We start from the raw sequence: 6,000 nt of genomic DNA on the forward strand, positions 1-6,000 counted from the left end.
GAGAGAATCTAGATCACGGGTGCCAGAGGTGGCACTCAGAGCCCTCTCTGTGGGCATGCACAAACAGAGTGCTCCCCCCCACATCTAGGCTGGCCTGAGCTGCTGGGCTCGATTATTAGCATTAAACCTAAGACCAAGTTTTGGGGAAGCAGTATAGGTAACCCTGTTAAGCACTGTTAAACCCCACTGATTTTCATGCAGAGAACAAAAGTGCAATCCTCTACATGGGAGTAAGCTTGGTTGCTGGCAATGGGGCTTGCTTCTGAGTAAACCCTCCTAGGATCGTGATTCACCAGTTGGAAGAGATGCACGGTTGCTTCAAAGCAAAGCCACCGACTACCACCAAGCTTACTCCCGAGTAACGCACGCCTCGGAGCCAACCGTTTTTTCTAAACTAAAACCTCAGTATCCAGGTTAAATTGCTGTGTTGGCACTTTGCGATAAATAAGTGGGTTTTGGGCTGCAGTTTGGGCCCTCGGTCTCAAAAAGGTTCGCCATCACTGATCTAGATTCTTCCTCCTCTTTCCCAGGCTAGGCCCAAAGTTTCTCTCTCTCCTGCATGAAGATCAGCGCCCTTTGAGTAACGGCACAGTCATAATCCCCGAGGGCTGCTCTACAAAGTTAGACCTGTTGACCAATCTGCGCACGCAAGCAAGCCCCATCAACTGTCATTAACAGAACTGGATTCTTCTCATGTTGCCCAAGATGGAAATTGGGTAAGAATCCTCCAAACACATCACAAGCGGTAGAGTCCTCACATGTCATGGGGAGTTGGGGTTCCTGGCTCAGCTGGTGAGTTCTGGAAGGTGAGAGAATGAAGAAGGGAAAGAAATAACACAATGGAACGCAATGGAGATGTAAGAAAAAAACCAAGGAAAGTGCATAAGAGATCAACTTTCTTTGGTGAAGGGCTTATGTAGTGTGAAGGTACACTGTGGTGGCCAGATAATTGTTTTGGTTGGCCTCATTTGTATCCACTTTATTCGACTGTCAGCATGGTGTGGGTCTAGAATCAGTAGAAACAAAATGGTGGCCAGTTGTTCAAAAGGTCCATCCAATTCACAGGCGTGGCTCTCAGATGGTTGCAGTTGCAATCAATGAGGCAGAATTGCAAAATGGAAGTTGGTTCAGACTCTGGAGTGCCTACCACAGATGAAACAGTTTTCTAGGAACATCCACCCGTGTCACAACAATGGACAGATAACCGAAACCACCGGCACCAGATTTGCCACGTGACTGGTTTCAAGAGTTTGGCCATTGTAGCCATAGCTGTGACACTTGAGTCTCAGTGCCTTAGGAGGAGGGAGCTGTCTGATACTGATATGTGAAACAGGGACTGACTGTTGCTGCCCCACCCAAAAGTTACAAAAAAGGGGAAAAAACTGGTTTCTGCTAGGTGTTCAAGATGCACATATTCTTTGCACAGAATGGCTACAAAAAACTTGCCAAGGCAAAATGCATGGGGGGAAAGGTAAGCTCCTTGGGGCCTGCTGCAACTTCAGCTCTCTCGCCAAAGGCACAGGGCAGAGCGTCCCCAGGTGATCTAGGGTCAGGCACAGGAGAGGGGCCCTCTGGGACTCATGACATTTAGGGCTTTAAAGGTCAAAAGTAGCTTTTCAACATTTTATTTTACAAAAGTTGTACCGCTTTGCTGCCATGATAAAAACCAGTAAGATAACTAACAATTCTCTCTGGCCGTTTCCGCATGGGCCAAAAATGGCGGTTTGGGGGCGGTAAAAACGCCGCCCCCAGGCCGCCGTCAAGACAGGCGGCGCTTTCGGCCGGAAACGCTAGCAGCACTGGACCTGGCTGCTCCTTTCCTCCTCCCTCAGGGCGGCATCAGGCCGCCCTAAAAAACAACCCTTTAAAGGGTTGTTTTTGAGGGGACATGCCGCCTTCTTGGGCGGCGCTGCGCTTAACAGCACCGCCGGGAACATCTAAAGCCTATTTTCTTCTCCTCTGACGCAGCTCATTCTTTGTGGCCAGCCAGTTGCTGGCCTCCTAGTCTCCCTCGCTGTCCCTCCTCGGCACCCTGGAGGTCGGAGAGGCATGCAAGGGCGGGCTTTAGGAGGCCAGCAGGATCGACGACAGGGACGGCGGGTAAGTGGGAAGGAGGGAAGGGGGGAGAGGCGGCTCGCGCGCGGAGTCGCCTCCTGTGGCGTTCGTTGGTGGGCCCGCCGCGACGCTTATGCGCAAGGCGATCCGGCCTCCACCCCCATGCCGGCAGAATTCTTGCCGGCGTGGGGGCGCTTAGAGGCCATGCGGAAACGGCCTCTCTCTCTCTCTGAGGGAAAAACCTATTATTAAAACACAATCAACACTGAAATCAGAGGTGGGATCCAGCAGGTTCTCACAGGTTCCCGAGGGTAGGTTACTAATTATTTGTGTGTGCCGAGAGCGGGTTACTAATTGGTGATTTTGCCGCGTGATTTTTGCCTTAGTTACGCCCCTCCTCTCAGCAGTAGCGCGCAGAACTTGAAGCAGTCTAGCAGGAGGTGCACCGGCGTGCGTGGCAGCCTGCGCCTGCGTGCATTCGTTTCCTGCCCAAGGACCGGCACAGCGGCTGCGTCCTTGCCACAGCCCCGCCCAGGAATGCCTCGCCCCCAGAATGCCCAGCCACATCCCCGTCGTGCCCCACCCATCCCCATTGGCACTACGCCACAGTTTGAATCCCACCACCATGGGAACCTGTTACTAAAATTTTTGGATCCCACCACTGACTAAAATATATGCAAAAACATTAAAACAACTGATTTGGGCCAGGAAGGAGGGATCACTGAGGGAATGCCAAGCAGGACAAATAAAGTGTTCACCTGCTTGCAGAAGATGGCAACAGAGAGAGGAGAGACAAATTTCACTGGAGAGGGAGTTCCAGAGCTTTGGTGCCACTACTGTAAGGCCCTGTTTTAGGTTTCCCCCCTACCTAATCTCAAAAGCTGGAGGCACCCGAAGCGGAGCTGCAGAAGATGACTGTAATGCATGGGTTCAGAAATAGAACTGATGCCACTGACGTCATACTCTGGTCCCAGGTCCAGGATCCAGTTAGAACCCTGCGTGCCACAAGTGAAGGCCCACTGAAGTTCCCAGATGGTCTCTTTCTTAAATCAGAGGCAAATAACTTTGCTGGAAGAAACATTATGTGGACTTAGCAGCAGAAGCATCACATTTGAAATGTGGCCAGGAGCCCCCCGTTTGGTCCTGTTAGCAAAGATACTCTTCTTTATCCCCAGATGGAATCGCGGAGGTCTGTCCAGAGAAATTGACTCCCTCTGCGAAAAGAAATCCCTGCTTCCTGGCTGCAGTTGGAAGCCCTCTGCTAACCACTGGTGGTGCTTTGACAACAGAGCTGCCATTAGACAGGGGCTGAGCCCACCTCTCGTCCCACAATCTTTCTCTGCTCCTCCCAGAGTATGCTGCATACACAATGATGCTGTGTGCTGTCCCCACACCCTGCTAAACGCCAGTCTGTTATGGCATTTAATTACAATGTCTGCATCCCGCTTCCCTGCAAAATGACCATGAGGCGGCTTCCAGCCAATGCCCAAGACACCGAGCAAAACCCACAAGCAATTTCAAAACCCGGTTAAAACACAACTCCATGAGGCAGTGCTACATCTCCCTCTTAGGGTAGGAGGCCTCTCGCACAGCTCATTTACAGCACCATCTGCTGGACATCCAAAGGCTTCCCTGATGAGTAGGAGAAATGCCATGCAATGAATGCATTCGGATTTCTTTTGCCTCCAGAAGTCCATGAAAAAACCTCATTCCTTAAAAAAAAGGGTTCAAACAGCCACTGTTGTCAAAGTGGTGAAAAGATAGCAAGGCCCATATATATATATATGGATAGCAAGGCCCATATATATATATATGGGCCTTGCTCTCTCTCTCCATCCGTCCCATTGCCAATCAATATCTCGGGTTGCCTGTCTCAATCATTCATTATCCGTCTCATTCTCAGCCCCGTCTCGTCATTCAATCAGTCTCAACTGTCCACCTCTCTATTCTCCATTCATCTATCTATCTATCTATCTATCTATCTATCTATCTATCTATCTATCTATCTATCTATCTATCTATCTATCTATCTATCTATCTATCTATCTATCTATCTATCTATCTAATGGGCCTTGCTATCTATATATTATTTTTTTCCAATTCCAAAGCCTTTATTGGTATCATACTATCTCTATATATAACATAGGGATATAAGATATATATATATATATATATGAGCCTATATGGGCTTCCCTATCTCATATATATATAAAAGCTGCCTTTGTGTTTACATCGAAAAATTATTCTGCTAAGGGTCAAATGCTCTCTCCCCCTTCCCCCCCGCACGACACCAAGATCACGGGAGAATGCTAGGGGTCCTTCAGCTCAAAGACTCTCCTTGTTAAGTCAAACAATGAGGCATTTATCGAACTCTTTGCCTCCTCAGGCAGTCTGCTAGCTTCCTTTGCCCAGGAAACACTCTCTTGGCAATCTTGGTGAGTGTGCAGTTATTTGTGTTTACACCAAAATGTTCACAGATAGAGGAGCTTGCATGGGGAAATAGCAGTTCCTGACGCAATGGCTAATAGCCATCTTGTTTGACTCCCAAACTGAGGACATGCATGTGAGGTCTGAAAGGGGAAAGGGTTAAAGAAGATGCCTTTTTACATTGGCCTTTTGCCCTTGGCTCTCTTACAGTAATTGTGCACCTAAAAAGGACCTGCAGGGCTTGATGCAGGAGTTCTGGGAAGGGTTGCCAACTCTTGCTTAGGAAATTCCTGAAGATTTGGGAGCAGGCACCTTGGGAGGGACTTTTGTTTCTCTTAGGTTCTATGACACGCTATAGAGTCTGCCCTTTGAACCTGTCATTTGCTCTATGGCAGTGATGGCGAACCTTTTCGAGACCAAGTGCCCAAACTGCAACCCAAAACCCACTTATTTATCGCAAAGTGCCAACATGGCAATTTAACCTGAATACTGAGGTTTTAGTATAGAAAAAACGGTTGGCTCCGAGACACACGTCTCTCGGGAGTAAGCTTGGTGGTAGTCGGTGGCTTTGCTTTGAAGCAACAGTGCAACACTTCAAACGGGTGAATCATGACCCTAGGAGGGTTTACTCAGAAGCAAATCTTGTTGCCAGCAACCAAGCTTGCTCCCAGGTAAAGGATCACGCTTTCGTTCTTCCCATGAAAATCGGTAGGGTTTAACAGCACTTAACAGGGTTACCTACACTGCTTCCCCAAAACTAGGTCTTAGGTTTAATGCTAATAATCTCCCTGAAATAATGACACTATTATCACAGGACGAACTCTGTGCACGCGTGCCCATAGAGAGGGCTCTGAGTGCCACCTCTGGCACCCGTGCCATAGGTTCGCCACCACTGCTCTATGGGAACCAATCTCTAGTTTGTGGATTAGTTGTAACAAATGGGGACCTGCATGAAACTCCTCTGTTTTGGGGCTGTTTGAATCCCCATCCTGTTTTGCTGATGGTTTTAAGGGTGGTGGGGTTTTTTTTTGCATGCCCCAGGTTTGGAGGAAAATCTTCCTTGTCTCCATCTGGTCTTGATCTATGGATATAAGTATCCACAGTTTGGGCCAGGGTGACTATTAGGATATACAGTTGTGGATCCAAAAGAGACTTGCAGGGTGTGTGTGTGTGCCTTTCATGCTCCTGCCTTTGCTCCCTTTCCTCTCCCCCCTTCTCAAATAATCTACCCGCCCCTCCTCCCCTCCCCTGCCAATCTTACCCACCATGCCTCCTTCTCTTCCTCTCCTCTGCCACTATTCCCCCCACCTCTCTTTCTCCCCCTCCCCTCCTTACCTTGTCCTCTTCAGCTGCAGTCTGACAGATTAGAAACCAGAAGGAAAAGTTTCAAAAGGACAGCTGAGCCAACGACTGCGGAAGAGTGAAGCTGGGAGAAAGGCTCCTGCTGACCTCTGTCCCTGAAGCTGACAGCTCACCTGTCCTTTTAAAACTGTCCCCGGCTTGTAATTGGGCCGACTG

Source organism: Sphaerodactylus townsendi, linkage group LG12, assembly GCF_021028975.2.
Source record: "Sphaerodactylus townsendi isolate TG3544 linkage group LG12, MPM_Stown_v2.3, whole genome shotgun sequence".
Taxonomy (NCBI): Eukaryota; Metazoa; Chordata; class Lepidosauria; order Squamata; family Sphaerodactylidae; genus Sphaerodactylus; species Sphaerodactylus townsendi.